This window comes from Suncus etruscus, chromosome 8 (assembly GCF_024139225.1).
Source record: "Suncus etruscus isolate mSunEtr1 chromosome 8, mSunEtr1.pri.cur, whole genome shotgun sequence".
NCBI lineage: Eukaryota > Metazoa > Chordata > Mammalia > Eulipotyphla > Soricidae > Suncus > Suncus etruscus.
This window is the reverse complement of record NC_064855.1, coordinates 93,683,428-93,706,418: the sequence shown is the minus strand read 5'-3', so window position 1 is coordinate 93,706,418 and position 22,991 is coordinate 93,683,428. Positions and strand designations below refer to the sequence as shown.

The following is a 22,991-nucleotide window of genomic DNA, read 5'->3' as shown; positions in this document are numbered from 1 at the left end:
TTAACATTTATGGCTTTGTTGTACAGTCACTGCACTGAATGTCACACAAGTGCCTGATACCCCCCACCAACATCCTTATGTTACTCCAAGAAGACTTGCCCTATAAAACTGCTCTTTATTTTAATTTGCATGACAGCTGCAAGTTTTCTTCTGCACCTACTGGCTAAAATTAGAGTGGCATTATTGAATTATTAAGTATTGTACTTTATATTCTAGATATAGATGCATACACATTATCTAATTCTTTGTTAAGGGTGGGTTCCTACCAGAGGATCTGAAAGGGGCTCTCAGTGATCCTCAGTTCTTTTTTTAATATTTTATTTAAACACCTTGATTACATATATGATTGTGTTTGGGTTTCAGTCATGTAAAGAACACCACCCATCACCAGTGCAACATTCCCATCACCAATGTCCCAAATCTCCCTCCTCCCCACCCAGCCCCCGCCTGTACTCTAGACAGGCTTTCTATTTCCCTCATACATTCTAATTATTGGGATAGTTCAAAATGTAGTTATTTCTCTAACTAAACTCATCCCTGTTTGTGGTGAGCTTCATGAGGTGAGCTGTAACTTCCAGCCCTTCTCTTTTGTGTCTTAAAATTATTATTACAAAAATGTCTTTTATTTTTCTTAAAACTCATAGATAAGTGAGACCATTCTGTGTTTTTCTCTCTCTCTGACTTATTTCACTCAGCATAATAGATTCCATGTACATCCATGTATAGGAAAATTTCATGACTTCATCTCTCCTGACAGCTGCATAATATTCCATTGTGTATATGTACCAGTTTCTTTAGCCATTTGTCTGTTGAAGGGCATCTTGGTTGTTTCCAGAGTCTTGCTATGGTAAATAGTGCTGCAATGAATATAGGTGTAAGGAAAGGATTTTTGTATTGTATTTTTGTGTCCCTAGGGTATATCCCTAGAAGTGGTATAGCTGGATCGTATGGGAGCTCGATTTCCAGTTTTTGGAGGAATCTCCATATCGATTTCTATAAAGGTTGAACTAGACGGCATTCCCACCAGCAGTGGATAAGAGTTCCTTTCTCTCCACATCCCCGCCAACACTGTTTGTTCTCATTCTTTGTGATGTGTACCAATCTCTGGGGTGTGAGGTGGTACCTCCTAGTTGTTTTGATTTGCATCTCCCTGATGATTAGTGATGTGGAGCATTTTTTCATGTGTCTTTTGGCCATTTGTATTTCTTCTTTGTCAAAGTGTCTGTCCATTTCTTCTCCCCATTTTTTTTGATGGGATTAGATGTTTTTTTCTTGTAAAGTTCTGTCAGTGCCTTATATTTTGGAGATTAGCCCCTTATCTGATGGGTAGATTCTCAGTTCTAAAGACTGGATGCAAGTTCCCTAGGATCTGGTGCATTTCAGGACCTGCAGTTCCAGAGACCTTTAGGGCCACCTTGGCAAAATGAGGTCTTATAGGTTTACCCATCAATGCTCAGCGATTGTGAAGTGCTGAATACTGAACTGGGATTTCCTGACTTCTGCATTATCTACATATGCTAGTTTTAGTCCCTTTGTTCGAAGACCTTTGCAATCTGTGAAAACATGAACACATAGGCTGCTCTGGAGATGGGAAGCTGAGGTTAGTAACTATAAAACAAAGCTTTCTTTAGTAGGTCTTCTTTTAAATTGTCATCTGAAGTTCATTCCTGGGGGAAGATTTTTGCTTTGATGTTTTAATAGGTCTGGAAATCATTTGGAAATGCCAACTGCTTCATTCTTTTTTTTGATGCTGTAGTCTCCTTCATGGTCAGACACTGATAAAAATGAAAAGGTGACTTTGCTCTATGGGGAAGAAAAGGGCCTTTCCTACTCTTTGATCCCTGTCTTCATGGCCCAATTCTCCATAGGGACATGTACAGTCTGTTTTTCTCAGCTGTATTTTTGATAAATCAATGAGAAATTTTAGTAAGAAGACTTACAAATTGTTTCTAGTTAAAAATTTATAATTATGAAAGAATATTGGTCAATAGGGTGAGAATTTATTTTTCTTTGAACTTTGGAAAATCCATTCTATCCCCACCATGAAAACTACAATAGGGAGAAAAATTTGGTTCCTATGCAACAAAATGTTCCTTAGATCTCCTGCTTCTAACCGAGAAATTTCACATGCTCACTCTCCCAAATCTGCCAAATTCCTGCATCAAAGCAATCCTCACTGAGGTTTGGGTTTACAATGTCAAATCCAACCACAGGCTGAACTTACTACCCCAAAATAAATTGACAGCTTGTGGCTTTTCTTTCATATATCACCAAGTAGTAGATTTAGGAGTTCTACTTCATTCAATACCAATGTCAGGCCTTGTCTCAAAGAAAAGCACTTTTTACTGTGTTCATACATCTGTGCTCAAAGGTAAGTATTTGTCTCTTGAATAAAAATATTGGGCCATAAAAATAATTTTTCCTATACCTACTTCACCATCCTGTGTGTTACTCTCTCAGAAAGTTTCAAGTGTAAAAATGGGCCTTTTTGTTGACTCAGAGAATGTATTTATGTAGAAAAGAAATCTTAAGAATCGTGACTATGGTGGTTAATTTTATGTGATAGCTTGACTAGATTAAGGGATGCCAAAATAGCTAGTTAAATATTACTCTGGAGATATGTCATGAAAGTTTTTCAGGAATAGATTAATATCTGAATTGATAGTCTTCCCCAATGTGAGTAAACCGTATCCCAAAACTCTTCTAGCACCTGAGAATACCATGTGAAAGTTGTTCAGGCTGCTCTTTGTTCAAATCAGGACATGCAGTTCTAGAGATCATTAGGGCCACCCTGGCACAACTTCTCCTATCTACTTTCTCCTGTTGTGGGACATTGACTCATGATTTTCAAGTCTTTGGTTTTGCTTACATCATTGGCTCCCTTGGTTTTCAGGTCTTTAGATTCGGACTAAAATTACGTCATTGACTTATTGGGGTTGTCAGTTTTCACCTGAAAAACTATTGGCCTCCATAATTATAAATTAGTCTTCATAAAAAAAGCATTTATATATATGCAAGTTTATGTATCTCCATATATCCATAGACTCTTTTTCAGAAGAATCTTATTCAATTCCTTGACTGAGTGTCAACCAACTAAACTATAATTTAGGAATGGGACCAATGGATTATATGAGCTTTTGTACAGGATAGTGGATAAGGAGCCTAGAAGCTGGCTGCCTGTGTGTGAATATTAACTTTATTACTCATACAACTTATGTATCTTGAGGAACTTCACTAAAATCTGTTTCATATTTCTCACTCGAAATCTGGCAATATGAAAACACTTACCTAATAAAATTAAGTCGCAGGTGACGTATGCATGCAAAGGTTTCAAGCAATCTGCCCAGTGTTAGCTATTACTGAAACACTTTCCATCTTCTTACTTGCTGCCTCACCCCTTCCCCCTTTCCTCTTCATGATCAGAAATGCAATTTTCCCCTTTTCCATAAAGGGAAACTTTTGTAGTAGGCTCTTGATTAGAATATAATGAAGTAATTTTTCTTAAGATATGAATGACTAAAGATGTGCAGTTAGTGTTCAGGGTTTATGCTTGGCTCTGTATTTAGGAACCGTTCTTGGCAGTGTTTGGGGGACCATCTGTGTTGCCAGGGTTGGAACCTGAAACTGATATAAGACAAGTGCCGGGGCCGGGCGGTGGCGCTGGAGGTAAGGTGCCTGCCTTGCCTGCGCTAGCCTAGGAGACGGACCGCGGTTCGATCCCCCGGCGTCCCATATGGTCCCCCAAGCCAGGAGCGACTTCTGAGCGCATAGCCAGGAGTAACCCCTGAGCGTTACCGGGTGTGGCCCAAAAACCAAAAAAAAAAAAAAAAAAAAAAAAAAAGACAAGTGCCTACCCCATAATGCTATTTCTTCAGTCTCTCTTCTTTGCTAATAGATGAGTAGTTTTCCATAAAGCATAGACACTATATTTTTTTTATTATCTATTTATATGTCAGTGGGTATTTAAGTTGTTGCCATGTCATGTTTAATTTAAATAATGCTTTAGAAATGCAGATGTGTCAGACAGGTACCCTCTGGTGATAAGCTGTTGCAAACTGTGTAAAATGTAGTTGACTTCTAGTTGTGTTTTGAAAGGAGGGTTTGCCAGTAGCTGTTTATTTTGCCACATCTGTGACCATTACACATTAGCATTTAACGGTCCCACTTAGGCCAGTTGGTTGTTGAAATGAACTGTTCTCTGTCAGACCCTCAACTCTCTTTGTGCTTTTCTTGCCCAACAAAATCTGCTCACATAAGCAGTATGATCTAAGCATTCTCAATGCTGTTCGATTGGATTCTGTGTATGATCCTGCAGAATCAATTTTTATATGGTGATAGAAATGCCCTTCCTCTTGGGACTAGAGCAATAGCACAGTGGTAGGACATTTACCTTGCACATGGCCGGCCCAAGATGGACCCAGGTTCGATCTCCAGCATCCCATATGTTCCCCCAAGCCTGCCAGGAGCAATTTTTGCTCACAGAGCCACGAGTAACCCCTGAACACCACCAGGTGTGGCCCCCAAAGAAATGTAAACAAAACCAAACAACAATAATAACAAAAGAAGCCCTTTCTCATGACACTGGGAGGTTTTGAAAGTTCCACAGTAAAACCATCTAGCTGCTTCTGTACTGAAAAAGCCTAACGTTATCCTGTATTTAACTGTCCTATGAACTAAACTATGGAGTGATCATGGGAAACAGCAGTAGCCAGAAGCAAAGAGACATTATCACTAATTTCATGTTCTAAATATGGGCTTCCTGTTTCATAACAAAGAAATGACAAATGGTACATATACCTTCAAGATTTCTTGTAAGGTTTTTGACATTCTGTTTTTTAAAGAGCTTAAAAATATTGGATGATAATGGTCAAACGTATTATATAGCTAAGGCAGTCATAGGAACATATTACTGTGTCTCTCATGAATGATTTCTAACTTCAAAACAACAAGGAATATAACCTCGAACTAAGACTTCAGGAAAAACATATAAATCTTTTATCTCATGGAGTCATTAAAATAATCCCTTCAAATAAAGCATATACTTGGGATTCAAATCAATTGCAAAAACTAAGACACTAACCTATTTTTCTTTTTTATCTACTTAGAATTCAAAACTAATTCTTTCACCCTGAATGAAAATTGTACAAGAAACAACTGATAATGTGTGCATTGCTTGGAGACACGCAGAAAAACCCAACCAATTTAAAAACATTAATTATATTGTTAAGAATTTCTATGGTACTTTGTTTCTTTGGTCTGTTTCCTTTCAGAAACTTTGCTATGCTCTCACTGATAGCTTTAAAGCTTTGCTAGTACACATGTAACAAATTAAAATTCCTCTGTCCAAAGGTGATTAAAGTGCATTTGCACCGCAACCAGCCTGTAAAGATGGAGACACAAAAATAGTCTTTTCTTTGGCTGAACAATTGGAAGAGAAAACTGCTGCAACTTACTTTTTACTCCAAGTAGTAAAATACCGCTTACTTTATGAGTCTCTACTCCTGTGCACTGCTGACTGTGCTGATACATGAAATGTTTTCCATATATTGATTTTCTGTTGAAGCAAGAAGCTACTTGGTGCTCTAAAATTCACTGGCATGCTAGTACTGATGCAGAGAAGCTGCAGTTTTCAAGTTGCTGGTACTCTGTGGAAGGGTATGGGCCCCATTACAGGCTGAGAGTTTATGATGCTGTAGACTTGTGTCTCGTGAGACCTGAACAGTGACTTTGCTTACTTGGGGATTCCTGAGGTGTGAGAATACTGCTAAGGAACCAGACATCTGTTACAGGCGTGACTGCTCAGGCCACCTAGACAAGAGTTTGGTACTTTGTAATCCTATATAGCCCCTGGGACACTTTTGCTGCAATGGACGTGGTAGTCATCCACAAACTCAATACTCAGTTTATTCTCAGGCCAAGCCTTAGTGGGATTCTCCAAGAGCCATGGAGGGTAGGGTGGCAGAGGGATGGGTTTAAGGGTGGGGGTGTTGACAAGGCTGCCAAAGCTCTGATTTGTTTATTTCATCTTAGAAACCTTTTCATTCCTCTTACCAGCAGGGAGGCACCCAACTTGTTAAGGGGACTTTGATTTTTTTTAAATATAAAATAACAGAGATAGGTTAGGATATTTTAAGGCAATAAAGGAAAACTATTTCTCATCAACGTTTTGCTTTTTGCTTTCAGAAAATACCTTATTCATTTGGTTTCTTTAGTAGAGTTCAGAACGTGAGTTTTCATTCTAAATGCTCCTACTAACCCTCTGATTACTTCTTGTTTTTGTTTGTTTTGTTTTGGGACCACTCTCATCGGTGTTCAAGGTTTACTTTTGGCACTGTGCTCAGGAATCACTCTTGGAAGGCTTGGGGAGACCTTATGGAATATTGGGATCGAACCCAGTTTGGCAGTGTGCAAGGATAATGCTCTACCTGCTTTGCTATTGCTCAAGCCCTAGTTCTGGTTTTTAATCTGTGGGCAAGCCGTTATCTGAAGAAAGAATGATATACACTTTGAACACAGTATGAAATAAAAATTAACTATATGTACTAGAAGTAGCTTTGTTTCTCTGGGTATCAAATAAAATAGCTCCTTAAATAATACAACACTTGTGTATCAATTAGGTTGTTTTGACCACAACTAATAGAGAATGAGGCAACTGATTTAACCACTGAGAAAACATACAGGATTACCTTGCAGAAGCAGGTGGACACCAGGATAACTGCGGTCCCAAAGAATCCAGGTTCTTACCATTTTGTCTGCCATTCACAGCACAGACATAATAAAGCTGGAACTCTACCATTCACAAAGGGGCTGCCAGGAGTAAATGAAGATACCTGCTTCCTCATCCATTTGGCAGAGGGGAGAGAAAGCTTTTCTTCCAGTAATTCTCTTTATCTAGAAATTGGCCTCTAATGTCTCATTAACCTGATTTTAGTCTCATGAAGACCCTGAACTGATGCTATTTCTTGGAAAGTGCTTCGTGTGTTAAAGATTCAGAGTGCCTTCTGATTTTATTTTTTGTTTTGCTTTTCTTTTAGGGTCATTTCTATGAGTGCTAAAGGGCAACTCCTAGCTCAGTGCTGGGATTTGTTTCTGACAGTACTCAGGGAACCATATGGTACCAGGGATTGGACCCAGACTCGTGGATACAAAGCACATACTCTACTCCTTTGCGTCATCTCCTCAACCTAAGGTCTGTTGTCTAGCAATCTCTGAGTACTATAGTACTCTGTAGTAGGGTCTATCTCACAAACTGTATTAACAGACTATACACTATGTGAAGTGTAGGATTCATACTGGAGAGTCAAGCAAACATCTCTCTGCACATAAAAATGAATGAAACACTAAGACTAACTTTAAGGCTACTAAATTGTGCTTTATATTTTCAAATGGCAACTCCTTTTATTTGTTTACCAAAGTGTTTAGAAAGTATTCAATATAATAACTTAGGGGCCAGAGTAATAGCGCAGCTGTAGAGTGTTTATCTTTCAGGTGGCTGACTCAGGACAGACCTCAGTTTGATCCCTGGCATCCCATATGGTCCCCCAAGCCAGGAGCGATTTCTGAGCGCACAGCCAGGAGTAATCCTTGAGCATCACCGGGTGTGACCCCAAAAACAAAACAAACAAACAAACATATATGTTTACCTAAAGAGGGGATCTCTGGTTATATATGTTTAATTTCATATCATATGGGGGCTTCTATTATACCCCTAATAATTTTACTATAGGTAAAATATAAGGTTGGAGTCATGCTTCAGTGTTTCGGCAGAGAAGATAGCAAACATAGCTCTTGATGAAGTACCACTCACATGAGTGAAAACAAAGTATTTTATAGGCTATGTGTCACACCACACGCACAGTGCTTATTGACAATGGCCTAGAATCTTGAGTGGTAGTGGGATATTGCTACATTCTTTTTTAAAATCTTTATTATTTTTTATTTCTAATAATATATTTATTTAAACACTGTGATTAAAAACATGATCGTAGTTGGGTTTCAGTCATAAAAAGAACACCCCCTTCACTAGTGTAACCTTCCCATCACCGATATCCCTATCACCACCCTTCCTCACGCTCACCTGTATTCCAGAGAGGCTTTCTACATCCTTCACTCACTGACATTGTTATGATAATTCTCAGTGTAGTTATTTCTCTAAGGGCACTCATCATGTTTTGTGATGAACATGCCTTGAGCTGGTCCTTTCAGCCCTCATCTCTGGAAATCATTTCAATGTCTTTTATTTTTCTTAAAATCCATAAATAAGTGAGTCTACTTTGTGTTTTTCTCCTCTCTCTTTCTCTTTCTCTCTCTCTCCCTCTGACTTATTTCTCTCAGCATAATAGAGTCCATGTACATCCATGTATAGGAAAATTTCATGACTTCATCTCTCCTGATGGCTACATAGGGCTATCTCTACATTCTAACTGGATTTGAGTCTAATAGTCTCTTCACAGTAATCCCTCCACTGCTCATTTTATCAGTGTCCAGCTGTTCTATTTTTGCTTTCTCATCACAGCCCAATGTCTCCTTTCTAGATTCTTGCTTATCACAGATTTCTCCAAATGCATTATTTATTCCTAAACTTGTTTCTTTTCTTAGTTAAGGATTTTACACCTGAAAAGCCAGAGAGAGACTCTTATTTTCAAGTTTCAATTGATATATGCATATATGACTGAACTACTCATTTAACCTTCTTTTACTGAATCTAGCTATTTTCTATGCCTTTATCTTCAACTTAGCCTTACTATTTACTTTTCTTTGAAAATTGTATGCCCTTAGAGCCCCAAGGACTGAAATATTTTATAAGATAAAATAATAAATCAATATGGTACCTCAGGTCATTTATTTTACATTAATGCTTTGAGCCAGCTAGATAGAAGATGAGATGACTCTGAAAAGGTTTTTTAACTTTCTCTAGGTAAACTTCTTATAATAACTTGCTGTGAAATGTATATTTTGAGAAATCAAAAGTTTATGCCTAATTTAAAAGGATAGTCTAATATGATATATTTATTTCTAATACCACTATTCTTATTTCTAAGGTATTTCTGTTTCATTTTAAAGTGATAGCATAATATTTTACATAACAATGATTGCTAGTATTTAAAGAGCTTTTGAGATCACAATGTTTTTTTTAATATCAATTATCTTTAACCTGTGACAGGAGGTATACTTATTATGTCTGTTTTATGGAAAAATTTAGCAACAACTCCAAGGCTAAGGAGATATGGTAGAATTTTTTTGAGCAAAATAACCTCAGCCTCCAAACCAACCACATTCTTTTTCATTATTATTAATAAGATAACATAGCTTATAATAGTATTAATACATACTTTATATTAGATAACTAGGATTTTAGTTTTATTAAGAACCAGTATTTTGTATATGCTTATGAATGGTTAGGAATATATACCTACTATAGATATACATATTTACTTTAAATATATATAAATTTCATATATTGTAGATGTTTTTTCTTCTACGCATACTTAAACCCATACACTTCCTATTGAATCAGCTACTTACTTTCATCATGGGGAAAGCACCTCTACTAAATTTGAAATGGTCCTAAAGCCTCTTAAAACTATTTCCCTGTTTTGTCTATTCAAGTTGGGAGTTAAGAAAACAACTAGACACATTTGTGTAAAATAAAATGGAAACATAATTTTGTCATACCAGTGTCCAGGAAGAATGCTAAAGAGATTTTTCTCATTGACTCAGATAATGACCTGTCTTATTTCTGTTAAACTGCAACATGATTTCTGGAGTTTCTTAATTACTTCATCTGAATGTTAACAGTATAAGTCACTGACTTGATATATGACACTCTTCTTTTCCCCAGGCTTCTGTTTTATGAGAGAAGTGGGAAAGGTTTCAGCTGAGAAAGAGAAATGCAATCCCAACAGTGAGGAACTAAGATGGCAGTATCAGCAAAGTGTTGTTGTTTGTAGCAATGCTTGTTGCTCACAGCTTAGCTCAGTTGGTGCCTAAGTTGAACAATTTTTTTCCTAAAGTACAGCATCAGAAAGAGCAACCTTATCATCAGGTTGGAGTCAATATGCAAGGAAATGTTTCTGAGAAAACCACAAAATCTGAAACATACCCTCTCCTGGCTAATATATTTATCACTCTTATTTACAAACCAAATGTAAGCTCTCCCCCAGCTTTATGCTTCCTTCCTATAAAAGCTGAGAGCCTAGAATTATTTTTTAAATAATATTTATTATAAGCACCATGATTACAAACATGTTTGTAGTTGGATTTCATTCATAAAAAGAACACCTACTTACTCCTGCTTCTAAAATAATTAAATATAGAATAAAGCTTTGCTTCTAAAAACTTTGATACTTATAATCATTTATAATATCCTCTTACTGATAAGCCTCATGGTTGTTATGGTATGTGGTTATTATTGCTATATTAAAAATATCTAACTTGTAGAGAGAATGATGTGTTTCTGGGGCCAGAAGACCTCTCAAAGGCCTAGTGAGAGATCTATGTTTGGTCACAGAACCGCATGATTCCCCTCAGCTTTACCAGGAATGATCCCTAAGTAATAAGCTAGAAATACCCAACAGTACCCTAGGTGGACAACCTAGTTAAAGAAAACAATGTTTCTCTTTGTTTTTGTTTTTGACTGAAAAACATATGGAAAACTTAAGTTATTCAACTTAAAAGAAAGACTTGAGAATAAGGTAGCCTGTTTTTTATGTCTTTTAGTTATATACTTTGTTTCCTGGGAGAAAATTTGAAATTAAAGATTATTTTTAAGTTGTTTTTGTTGATAAGAATAATTTAATGATGAGTTAGATGATCTCCATGGAGATTACTTCTGTTGAGTTGTTGGTTCAAGGTTACATGTGTTCTGTGAGTCTTTTATGAAGATTTTTCATGAGCTTTCCTTTCCATATCTCCTTCAACCGTTCTATGCTAAGGCGGAGTGGCTTTCTATTAGAAGCAGAGCACTTATCAGACTTCTCAGCTTTTGTACGAGAAGGGCAATTCTAACCCCAGCTGGGCTGACTCAGAAAGTAAATGGCTGTGGGTTTAACTGAAATGATAGAATATTGTATTCCAGATACTTATCAGAGAGAATTATCTTACATTCTCTGCCACTTACTGTTACAGCTTAGAGAACTAATACTTACGTATTGTGAACCATTTATTCCTCAACATTTTCAAAAAGTCCATGCTAAAATTTAGTCAAAGCAAATGATAGCTGAGTATCTGAAATGTTTTGGTTCAACTCATACTATTGGTTTGATTTGTAGCTTTGGTAACAGGGTTCAATAGTGTTGCTAACTTTCATGGTTTTGATGAAAAAAGTTCCTATCCCTTCACCATCACAAAAGTGCTCTCAGAACTTGTACCTTTGTCTACAGATTCTCCTTTCTCACCATTTTCATGTCCACTGTTTTCACCTTTTGGTAATTTAAGTTTTAAAATGAAAGGCCAAGAGTTTTTGTCTTTGATTAATATTATCTATTTCCTTGTTTTGTTTCTCTCTATATCACAGATGAATGAGATCATCTAGAATTTGTCCTCTGATCCTTCTTTCCATTAATATGATGCCTTCAGTTACTGAAAGACTTCATCGTTTTTTAAAGATGCATAGTATTCTATGGTGCATATATGTCACAACTTATTCATTCACGTGATATTGGACATTTGAACTATTTCCATAAACAACCTATTGGACTTAACACAATTGTGCATAAATCTTTTAAAGTAAAGTTTTTGTGTTCTTGGTATAAGAATATCAAGAAAAATGAAGTCATTTAGTATCTATACCAGAGATGTTATGCATCCCCAACTGGTCTAATAAATTTTAACCTTTTATTCTTTGAAAAAAAAAAAAGATGTTTTGTATGGATGATACAAATCTCTTCATTTTTTTTTTAAATTTGAGAATGTCCTTTAGATTTCAGTGATGACCATGAAGATTAGAGGATTCTTTGTTGGATACATTTTCATTTAGTACTTTACATATTAATCATTCTATTGTTTTTCTTGTAGAATTTCATTTGACAAATATGGCATGACTCTCCTTTCCTCCCTTATTTATGAGATTTTGCCTCTTACTTTACGAAGCTTGTCTTTGGTTCTTGTTTTAATTACAGTGTGATTTTGGTATGTTCTCTTTAATTTTTTTTTATTGAAATATTTTGGCCCTCCTGGATTCTTATACTGATCTCCCTTAAGTTTAAGGTGGTTGGCTTCAGTTTACCTGTAGCACCACATGGTCCCCAAACATCACCAGGCATCATCCTGGAGGTCCTAAGCATTGACAGAATAGCCTGGGTAATTCTTAGAACTATGGGTTTCAAGAAGCATAAAATTCTGGGATCTTTGTATTGAACCTTCGGCTGGTTGGCCAAAAATCATGGAGAAGTCCCTAGGCCTCCTGAATATTATGTGAAATTACCCACCACCACCAAATATATTAGTAAATAAATGAGTGGGTATGTTGATTTACACTTACAGTGTTTAGTATTCATTAAACTACATTTTTTTAGAATGAGAAAATTTTTTCATAGAATTACAGACTAAGATAGCCATTTATTTCAATAGTATTTTAAATAAAATTATATTGTAAAACAGAAATTTTTGGTAAAGATTATAATTAGAAAGCTCTATAAGAAGAACATAGTAGAATTTTAACAGGTCACTATCACAATAGGATAAAGAAAATATTCCACTATTTGCCCAAAATCTTATGTTTTTTCTTTATAGGCATTTCCCTAGCCCCAACCACTTACTTACCTATTACATTACTATAACTTTGTCTAGTTAACATATATTATATAAATCACTTCATATAGTATGGAAGCAACCTGGCTTAATGACTCTAAATAATACAAATTGTTGTGTTTATCATTTACTTCATTTTTTGAATGCTGACTAATGTTACATTACTTGAATATAGCACTGTTTATCTCCTTACTGAGAAAAGAACAACTGGATTGTTTCCTATTTGTAGTAGGCATAAATAATGTTGTATTTATCATATGTGTGTATGTGTGCATATGTATGTAATTATTTTCTTGAGAGAAAAAGAATTGAGAATGTATAATCATATACTATGTGTAGGTATGATTTTAAAATGTACTGCTAATGTTCTTTACAAAGGGCTTAATTAGGCTTATATTTCTGCAAGTATGAGTAATAATTGCACTTTCTCTGCATGACTTATAACCTTTGATATAATCAGTAACTTTTATTTAGTATATTCTAATAGATATGCTAAGTTATTTTACCTTAACTTTAACTTATATTTCCCTAATGGTTAATTATGTTGAATGATATCTTTTCAGGTACTTAATTGCCTTCTGGTATCTTTCTTTGGAAAGTATTTAAATATTCTGCTCACTTAAACTTGTCTTTTTTGTTGAATTTTGGGAGTTATTTATAAATTCATATAAAATGTCTTTGTTGGAATTGTACTGTGCAAATATTTTCTTCTATTCTGTTTCTGGCTATTCTTTTTATCAACATTACCTTACTCAGAGAAAACACCCTTAATCTTATTTAGTTCAACTTGTCAATGATTTTCAATTATATCTCAGAACTTTTACCTGTTTCTTTTTTCCACATAAAAATGTCATAGTTTTTCTATTTTTGTTTGTAGTTTTAATTTATTTTAAATTGTGAAATCCTCTTTTGAGTTAATTTTTGTATAAAGAATAAGATTTAGGTTGAGCTTAATTTTCTTGCATATGGGTGACATTCTCATTTTGTGGAAAAGTCTCAAATCCCTCTATTGTATAGCTTTTGCATCTATGTCAAAGTGAATTGGCCATATTTGTATGAATCTATTTCTGTTCTCTATTCTGTTTTATTGATCAATATGACTAATCCCTTTAATATGTTACTCTATCTTGATCCTATAACTTTGTACTAAGACCTAAAATATGCTGCCTTGATACTAAATTAGTCTGTATCTTCCAAATATCCTTTGAAGACTTGGAGTAAAAGTGAAATAAGTTTTCAGATAAATTTGAGGGAGAACTGACATCTTAAAAATATGATGATGTGGGGCCAGATCGATAGCATAGTGGGTAGGGCATTTGCCTTTCAAGTGACTAACCTGAGTTTGAACCTTGGCATCTCAGATGTCCCCCAAACCTGCCAGGAGTATTTTCTGAGTGCTGAGTCAAGAGTAAACTCTGAGCATCTCTGTCTGTGACCCCCAAAACACACAAAAATTATGAAATCCACTAATCACATGATCTCACTTCATTTGTCAAGGCCTCTAAATTTTAGCAGCATTTTTGTTTTCTTATGTGTTAAATCTGTGTATATCTAATTAGATTTAGCTAGATATTTTATTTTTTAAGTTTATTATTAATGTGCTTTAATTATTTCTGTTTTTTGGGGGGGAGGCGCATTCAGTGACACTCAGGGTTTTTGCTTGGCTCTGCACTCAGAAATTACTCCATTTTTAGGGGACCATATAGGATGCCGGAGATCAAAACTGCGTCCATCCAGGATCAGCCACATGTGATTAGTTTCACTTTGTTGGGTTTTTATCCTACATTCATGGTAACCTGTTGTCTAAGATTTGTTGTCAATCTTTAGAATTTTCTGTGCAAATAATTATGCTATGAGTATAGTCTTATATTTTCACTTCCTATTGTGATTACATTTTAATTATTTTGGTTTTTTGCTTGTTTTTGTTTTGATATCACAGTTGACAGTGCTCAGGGCTTACTCCTGGCTCTGAACTCAGCAGTCACTCCTGGCAGGCTCAGAAGACCATCTGGAATGCTAGGATCAAACCTGGTTTGGCTGTGTGGAAAGCAAGCACCCTACTTGCGGTACTATGACTCTGGCCCCTAAATTTTAATTCTGATTTTGCCTTGTTGTTCTGACTTAGAATTCTAATACAGTTTTGAGTACAAGTTACAAGATGAACTTCCAATGTTGTTTTTTATTTTAAGAGGATTTAGCTTTTCACCATTTGGTATAGTATTAACTGGATTTCCTGTGGTTGCCCTTTCTTAGAAGGGAGAAGTTTGCTTCAGTTTCTCATTTGCTTAGAATTTTTATCAGGATTGGGTTCTGAATTTTGTCCAGTATGTTCTCTGCATCAACTGATATGATCATGTGGTTTTTATTCTTTAGAGTGTTATAAAATATGGTAGATGCACTTACTGATGTTTGAAATGTCAAACCAACATTGCACTCCATCTGATGTCATACTCAAATACTTCTAGATTTTATTTTTTGATATATATACATGCATATATATTTACAGGATTTTTGTATCTATAGTTTGATGTGTTACTTCTAACTTTCTTATTTGGTCTTTGTTATTTGGCCTTTGATTCTGGCATGAGAGTAATACAGACCTTAATCATAATCTAGCAATATTTCTTTGTATTCTGTTATGTGGAAAATTATGTTGAATTGATATGATTTTTTTCTGAACAGTTTGGTAGAATTAATTTTGGTTTTGACAAAATTTCTAAATGTTTAGTCAAGATTCTAAAACATGAATGAAATTCTATTAAACATTTGGTGATTTATTTTTTTTTAGTGGACCAGAAAATATTCTAGCTTGTATATCAAGAATGTATTTTAGAATATATTTGATAATAAGTGTCTTCTTTTCTGGGTGATATATTTTCTAAATGTTGATTAGTTTCTATTGGTACATTAATTCTATATATTCTCTGACTGACATCATTTAGTATAATACTCTTTAATTTCATCCAGATGTCAGCAAATCGCATAATTTCATCCTTTTTAAATAATTGAATAGTATTTCATTGTGTATGTTTACCATAGTTTCTTCATCTTGTCCTCTGTTCTTGAATATGTGGGTTATCACTAGATCTATTGTGAATAGTATTGCAATAAATGTCCAAGAACAAATATTTTTTTGAAATATTGTTTGTGCTTATGGTAGATATAAAGAAAAGGAATTGCTGGGTTGTATGGAAGCTCAGTTGTTTTTGAGAAGTGTAAATATTTTTTCCAAAGAAGTTGATACAATTGTCTTCCCACCTTCTGTGAAGTTCCATTTTAAATATGAATCTTAGCAAAGCACAGATCCTCAGACCATAGCAGTATATTGAAACAATTTTTATTTAACATAGTTTTGAATGTTTTGATTTTAGTAATTTTATTCTTTTCTGTTTGTATTCTTTGTTTTGCATTTCTCCATTTTGACATTCCCAAATTTAAAGATTTGGACATTTTTCAGTATTTTATTCCATATATTTAACTATAGTTTTCTGTAGAGGTATTTTCTTGATCATTGCTTTCAGTATTATTGTAGACATACATTTCACTGTCAACTCTAACTCACTTTTCAAGTGAAATATAAAAAACTCACCAACTTGACTCTCCTTTTTATGAAATATGTCTTAAATATTACAATAACATACATTGAAAATGCTATCATACATAGTTTTTAATTCTTTTGGGGGGCACACCCAATGATGCTCAGGTGTTTACTCCTGGCTATGAGCTCAGAAATCGCTCCTGGTTTGGGGACCATATGGGATATTGGGGATCGAACCACAGTCTGTCCTAGGCTAGCACCAGCAAGGCAGATGCCTTTCTGCTCCATGACACCACTCTGGCCCAGTTTTTAATTCTAATTTCACCCATCATCATATATATTTTGAAACTGGCCTTTGGGTAGTTCTTAGGGCCTACTTCTGGCTCAGTTCTCAGCATCATTCCTGAAAGTCCTTGTGGGGTAAAACTGAGTCAGTTATTACAAGGCACAAATAATAAATCTTCTTCTAAATCTTACTCTCCAAATAATGCACATCTTAACAAAATCTGATAATAATTTGTTATATTGGTTAAGGTCTTTATCATTTATGCTGCTCACCTTTCATTCACATATTTCCATGTATTTTTTTCCTACTACTATTTTTCTTCTATGTGAAGATTTAACTAAGCAATTCCTTTCAAGCTCATCTTCAGGCAGCACATTCTCTTACTATTTTTCATTTGGCAATATACTTATCTCCCCTTTATTTCTTAAAGACATTTTTCAGTGGAGGTCTGAGATCATGGTTCTAGCATGGTCCCCTCTGGCAAAGATCCTCTTCCTAGGGTTGAGAAGATGCCTTTAGGCATTATTTTCTAGGCTGTAGAAGGGACTGGGGATGTCTCTGGAGCCCCACTCCAGTTTCAACTTAAAAAAATAGTTTTTTTCTTACAGTACTTCAAAATTTTTGTCTTACTTTCTTTTTTCTGATGCTAAGGATAAATATATTCTAACAGAAATCATTGTTCTCATATAAGCAATGTCTCCTTCTTTCAGAGACTTCCAAGTTATTTCATTTGTGTTTTGTTTTCAGCAATTTGATTTTAACTTGTTTGGAAATCCATTTATTTGATATTCATCCCTTTTTTGGGTTCAACACAACATATATGTTTCTTCAAATTCAAGAAATATTTGTCCATAGTTTTTCAAATGAGCTTCTATGTATATATGTTATGCCTTTTGGTATTGTGTTTTTGGCCCTGAAACTTAATTCATTAATTTTTTCCTCTATGCTATCCAGATTAGATAATTTATATTGTTCTATGTATAAATTAGTTGAATTTCCCTCTTTTATTTCTATTTTGCTATTAGTACAGTGAGTAATTTTGGCTTCTATATATTTTCAACCCTAAAATCTGTATTTGTTCATTTTTTTTTTTGGTTTTTCGGGCCACACCCTTTTGATGCTCAGGGGTTATTCCTGGCTAAGTGCTCAGAAATTGCCCCTGGCTTGGGGGACCATGTGGGACACGAGGGGATCGAACCGCGGTCCTTCCTTGGCTAGTGCTTGCAAGGCAGACCTTACCTCTAGCACCACCTCGCTGGTACCATTTTTAAAGTATGTTTCTTTTCCAAATTTTCTTGTTCTGCATTTGTTCCAACTGTGTCTGTAGTTGCTTGCTGGTGGGTTTTTGTAGTAGCAGCTTAAAGTCTTTCTTTGTCAGACATTTTGGATAATTTATTTTATTTTATTGTCCTCCAATTAACAATAGAGACCAGGCAAAGGGCCTGGGTGAGCTGTATATGGGGTGTATTTACTTTACCTCCTCTTTCTATACAGTCAGTGTAAAGAGCACAGCCTGTGGTAACAGTTGGGACGCTTTATCTTTTCTTTTCTTTTTTTATTTTTTTTTTTGATTTTTAATATATATATAAATCCTTCACCAGTGCAACATTCCCATCACCAATATCCCAGTGTCCTTCCTCCCCATCCCACACAGGCCTGTACTCTAGACAGGCTTTCTACTTCCCTCATTCAGTCACATTTTGTTATGAGAGTTCTCAGTGTAATTATTTCTGTGACTGCACTAAACGATCCCTGTGGTGAACTTCATGTCAGAAGCTGGACCCTCCAGTATTCCTCTATTTTGTCTCTGAGAATCATTACACAAATGTTTTTCATTTTTTATTTTTCTCAGAACACATAGATGAGTGAGACCATTCTGTGTTTATCTCTCTCCCTCTGACTTATTTCACTCAGCATAATAGATTCCATATGCATCCATGTATAGGAAAATTTCATGACTTCATCTCTTCTGATGGCTGCATAATATTCCATTGTATATATGTACCATAGTTTCTTTAATCATTCATCTATTGAAGGGCATCTAGGTTTTTGCATATAGCTATGTAGCAGGCTATAAAATTAACTCACAAAAATCAATGGCCTTTTTATACACCAATAATGATAGGGAGGAAATGCATATTAAGAAAACAACCCCATTCACATTAGTCTCACATAAACTCAAATACCTTGAAGTCTACATGACTAAAGATGTGAAAACAAAGAAAACTATAAAACCCTGCTACAAGAAAGAAGAGAAGACACACGGAAATGGAAATCCATACCCTGCTCTTGGATTGGCAGGATTAATATCATTAAAATGTCAATACTCCCCAAAGCTTTGTACAGATTTAATGTGATCTCTCTAAAGATACCCACGACATTTTTCAAAGAAGTGGATCAAACACTTCTGAAATTTATTTGGAACAATAAACACCCACAAATAGCTAAAGCAATACTTGGGAAAAGGAATATGGGAGGTATTACTTACCCAAACTTTAAACTGTATTACAAAGCAATAGTTATCAAAACAGCATGTTTTGGAATAAAGACAGACCCTCAGATCAGTGGAACAGGCTTGAGTACTCAGAGAATGTTCCCCAGATATACTGTCACCTAATTTTTGATAAAGGTGCAAGAAATCCTAAATGGAACAGGGAAGGCCTCTTCAAGTGGTGTTGGCACAACTGGCTAGCCACTTGTAAAAAAGCGAACTTAAACCTCCAGCTAACATCATGTACAAAGGTAAAATCCAAATGGATTAAAAACCTAGATATCAGACTTGAAACTATAAAGTACATAGAACAACATGTAGGTCAAACACTCCATGACATTGAGACTAAAGGTATCTTTAAAGAGGAAACAGTACTCTCCAAACAAGTAAAAGAAGAAATAAATAGATGGGACTATATTAAGCTGAGAAGCTTCTGCACCTCAAAGGAAATAGTGCCCAGAATACAAAAGCCACCCACTGAGTGGGAGAAACTATTCACCCAATATCCATCAGATAAGGGGCTAATATCCAAAATATATAAGGCACTGACAGAACTTTACAAGAAAGACATCTAAACCCATCAAAAAACGGGGAGAAGAAATGAATAGACACGTTGACAAGAAAGAAATACAAAGGTTTATGCTCCACATCACTAATCATCAGGGAGATGCAAATCGAAAGAACTATGAGGTACCATCTCACACCACAGAGATTGGCACACATCAGAAAGAATGATAACAAGCAGTGTTGGCGGGAATGTGGGAGAAGGAAACGCTTATTCACTGCTGGTGGGAATGCCGTCTGGCCCAACCTTTGTGGAAAGTGATATGGAGATTTCTCCAAAAGCTGGAAGTTGAGCTCCCATACTATCCAGCTATACCACACCTAGGGATATATCCTAGGAACACAAAAATACAATACAAAAATCCCTTTCTCACACCTATATTCTTTGCTGCATTGTTTACATTTTGGATATTTTAAACTTACATATTGTTTGAATGCAATGGAGAGTATTTAAGTAATTGTCTTAGTGGGTTTATGGTTACATACACTTTTTTTTTTTTTGGTTTTTGGGTCACACCCATCAGTGCTCAGGGGTTACTCCTGGCTCTATGCTCAGAAATCGCTCCTGACAGGCTCAGGGGACCATATGGGATGCTGGGATTTGAACCACTGACCTTCTGCATGCAAGGTAAACACCTTACCTCCATGCTATCTCTCCAGCCCCACACTTTTTTTCTTATCATTTTTCTGATTAATATTAATTTCAATGGTATTCCATCTTCAAAATCTTCAGTGATGTTCAGATGCATCTGTCTCACAGATCTATCACCCAGTGACCAGTTCTGGGGCCAGGTGGTGATTTAGATCTTGTTTAAGTCCCCAAAGTCTTTGTTATGTCTTTGTTATGCTATTTAGATTAGATTCACTTTTGTGCTGTTTGAAGTGTGTCTGTCCATAAACAACTTGAAGGCATCAGTTATCTTACGTCCTCCATCTTTTTATATTTATATTACTTTCTGGTTCTTTGGAAATACCTTTAAAAACTCCTTTTGTCAATGAAGGGGTAACATGCAAATCACTTTTTCTCAGTTCAATACTTTAGTATCTAAAAAGAACAAAGAAGGTTTATTGGGGGAGAGAGAGAAGAAGAAAGAGGGAGGAGTAAAATACCTAACCCAGAAACAAGCAGGGAGAGGGAAACTGGGAACATTTGTGGTAGGAAATGTTCATGGGTGAAGGATGGTGTCCACTATAAGACTGAAACTCAATCACGAATAACTTTATAATCATGATGTTTAGATAAAAGGGACATTTTCTTTTATCAAAAAGCAGGGACTCACTTACTATAAATTATTTTGCACTCCTGTAGCCTTGTCTATAGGGTCCAATGGTTGTAAAGGAGGAAGAGAACAGGGGCCAGAGAGATAGCACAGTGGTAGGATGTTTGCCTTGCATGCATCAAATCCAAGAGAGATGGTGGTTTGATTCCCGGCTTCCCATATTGTCCCCTGAGCCTGCCAGGAGCGATTTCTGAGCACAGAGCCAGGAGTAACTTCTGAGTGCCTCCGGGTGTGACCCAAAAACAAACGAACCAAAAAAAAAAAAAAAAAAAGAGGAAGAGAACAAGAGGCTTATCCTATTTTGAGGATTTTGAGGAGACCTTTGCTTTTTCAATCAGAGAAGCTTCCTCTGCCAATGAATTGTAGGTGCCCTCTTTTCATCAGCTGCTAGAGGACCTCACTCTTTGAGGCTGAATGAATCATATCTCTCTCTTCTCTTTAATGATTCCTCTTCTGTGAGTTCCTAAAATCCTGACAAACAACTATAGAAATGAAACAATGTCAAACTCACTACTTGTTTGAGAATCTCTTGGATTTTATTGATGATATATATCCCATTACCTGTTATTTTCCAAAACCATTAAATAACTGTTCCTAACATTCTATCTGGATTTTATAGCCACAATTAGGGAGAAAGAAAGAGTACAGAGTACTTGCTCCATTTGACCCAGAACAGAAACATACCTGTAGTTTGTTTTTTATTGTCTAGTGAATCATGTAGCTAACATTTCTCTTTCATCGTCTTTCAGAACTTTTAGGGCCAAGTTTTGGCTGACCTATACTTACCCTTGAATCGCAAGTGAGTTTATGGTGTTCCATCATTTAGTTTCATGTCGTGTCTCAGAGAGTTAATAGAGATTCCATTATCTGGAATCTAGATAAAGAACACCATATTCTAAACCTGATTTTTTTTCCTGTGATGTTTTCGAATCACATGCATATCTGTATATTTATTTGTTTCTATGGCAGAAGAAAGATTTTTTTGTAAAATGAAGGTGACTCCATCTTATAAGATCATCAGTTTTCTGAATATATCATTTAATGACTTCATGCTAAAGCTATTAGTTTTTTTCCTACCTAGAATTTTTTTTATCTTTTAATGATTAGTAAACTGTTATAACCCTGTAAAGGCCTTTAGAGAACTTTTTTTTTTTGCTTATTCTCACCGTTTAGTTAATCTGCTGTAGGCACAATGTTTTATGCTTCTAGAGAATATTGTTTATATAGTAGCAGTAGAGTTTTCCTGTCCTCTATTGAAGATGAGCTATATGAGTTGCTTTGTCCCAAAACAGGTGGAGATAAATTATTTATGCCATTATAAACATATATATTTTTATTGGAGACATATGTATTTACTTATATATTACAGGCAGACATATACTGTGTAATATGGTACATTTTTTTGCTGACTTAAAAATAGGATATCTAGGGACGGAGCGGTGGTGCATGCAGTAGGGCATTTGCCTTGCACATGCTGATCTAAGACAGACTGCGATTCGATCCCTGGACATCCCATATGGTCCCTCAAGCCAGGAGTGATTTCTGAGTGCATAACCAGGAGTAACCCCTGAGCATCACCGAGTGTGGCCCAACCCACCAACCCCCAAATAGGTTATCTACAGAAATGCTACCCTTTCAGCTTGTGTCATGTTCTATAATGAGTAGACATGCAGAAAGTCCCATTTTGATTTATAGACCCACAAGTGAAATAAATGTTTTTAAGGTAAATTGCTGGGAAATTTAGTATTATTACTACTAGAACAAACATTAAAAAGAGAATGTGGGCCCGGAGAGATAGCACAGCAGCGTTTGCCTTGCAAGCAGCCAATTCAGGACCTAAGGTAGTTGGTTCGAATCCCGGTGTCCCATATGGTCCCCCGTGCCTGCCAGGAGCTATTTCTGAGCAGACAGCCAGGAGTAACCCCTGAGCACCACTGGGTGTGGCCAAAAAAACAAAAACAAAACAAAAAAAAAGAGAATGTCTTCTTTTCCTCATAGATTGCACTACATGGTCAAAAACTCTATGGAGAGCTTCAAATACAAGAAATTCTATGAAAGTTTGCTGACTAAGAGAACAAAGAA

General features: G+C 35.7%; 1 non-coding gene across 1 annotated transcript; it reads right to left on the bottom strand.

Annotated features, from left to right (window-relative positions):
• Nucleotides 1-17,977: 17,977 nt before the first annotated feature.
• Nucleotides 17,978-18,109, bottom strand: LOC126016665 (small nucleolar RNA SNORA51). Its single transcript, XR_007498450.1, has one exon. It is a non-coding gene; the product is annotated as a small nucleolar RNA SNORA51 (small nucleolar RNA).
• Between the last annotated feature and the right edge of the window lie 4,882 nt (nt 18,110-22,991).